Below are 1,853 nucleotides of genomic sequence, written 5' to 3'. Positions count from 1 at the left end.
GTATTATGAAAAAGCATCATTTTCGCTATAATGAGTTTTTGGTGAAATGAGATGAGATAAATGGTTTAAATATGTATTATGCCAAATATAAATAATTTTAATTCTCTACCCTGATTCAGTGTCATAGAAAATCATTGGTTAATCTTAGGTTTAGTCCCTAAATCCATGGCTAGACTAGGAGGAAACTGGCTCCCACTCCAGAGCTCCCACTTCTCTTCTCCTCAAGGCTAACTCTCGCTTTAGTTTTTAAACACTAAGATCAAATTGGAGATTTTTATTCTGTCACCATGAAATCTCTAATTCTACACCCAACAAAGTATATTTCCCTATTTATTTGCACTTAATTCTATGAACGAAATACTCCTTCATGAAATTAAACGTGATTATCATTCTGTTGTAGAACTCATACTCCATTTCCCGGATCATTTCCCGGATCATATGTATCATATGTATCACAACATATTTTAAAAATTCAATTGGTCAGATCAAAAAGTAAATTAAGAGTGGAGTTAAGAAAATATTATAATTTACTTTAAATTTTAACATTTGTACATCTGAATTATCTCTTCATTTCACCATATCTCAGAGTTGGGAGAAAAATAAAGAAAACTACTCAGACTTCATGAAAAAGATACAACAAAAAACAAATTTCATATATAAAAAAAAGTTCTTACAACAATAATAAACAAACAACACCTATCTGAAACTCTTTCTCAAAGAAAATCCCTTCTAGCCTCTCTTAAAAAATGTAGGAAGAAGAAATTTCTCAATTCTCTTTCTCTCCAACACTTCTTAGAGAATAATTCACACTTAAACTCACCACACAAACTAAAAACTATATATAAAATAACTCACTAATTGCGTGGAATGATAAGAAGTGAGCAAAAGGGGCGGTGGATGGCGAATAGGGTCGAATGAAGACGAAGGAGGATGAAGGAAGGCCTATTTTCTGATCAATTTTGGTTCTAAATAGAGCCTAGGATCAGTTCTCCAATTGGTGCATCCAAAAAATTTTCAAAAAGTGTCCAAATTCATCGAATCTTTTAGAAACAGGGCGCGCACCAACACTTGTGTCGCAGTGCCAGTGGCCTTTTAATTAAATCCGTGCTCTCTAATGGCGCCAAGTTTGGCGCCGTCGGCATTGAACAAATTTTTAATTTATGTATTTTGATTCCAAATTTCATCATTTTACTTTTTTTCTTGCTTCGAGTCCTAAAAATCAATAACATGCAATAAAACATGAAAAAACCTTATATGAAAGTGCAATATCACAAAATATGGGTCTAAAAATGCATATATTTTTTGTGTATCAGAAATATAGGATATTAAGGATTTATTTAAATTACAAAAGTTAAAAAATTCATAATATTGTGTAGAAAAATCCTAAAAATAAAATAAATATGCCATGTTGCTCAGTGAACGGAGGAGAATCATGTGGACTAAAATTTATAATTATTGGACTTATGTTTAATTTTAAATTGCTTAAAAACTAAAAAAAATATTTAAATTATATTTAAGTAAATATTGGTCATCATGGCATGAGATTTTAAGGCTTCATTCCTTCTGTCATTAGAGATGTTCTCTGAATTTTTTTCCAAGGTCAGAAAGCATCTCTAACTTGGAAACTCTAATTTTCTATGTCATGTGGCCTAATTTTTTTAAAATGATTATATAAAATAAAATACAAATCAAAAAAATTTGAGGAATATTTTGGTAGGTTTACTATGGTGAGAGGACCTAGGAAAAATAAAACATAAATTTAATTATTATTAAATCACAAGTCCTTAATTCTTGTCATTAAAACTCACTAAAAATTAAATAATTAAAATATAACTCCAGATTTCATGAAAATT

This window comes from Phalaenopsis equestris, unplaced genomic scaffold (assembly GCF_001263595.1).
Source record: "Phalaenopsis equestris unplaced genomic scaffold, ASM126359v1 Scaffold236055, whole genome shotgun sequence".
Taxonomy (NCBI): Eukaryota; Viridiplantae; Streptophyta; class Magnoliopsida; order Asparagales; family Orchidaceae; genus Phalaenopsis; species Phalaenopsis equestris.
Note: the sequence above shows the minus strand (reverse complement) of the source record.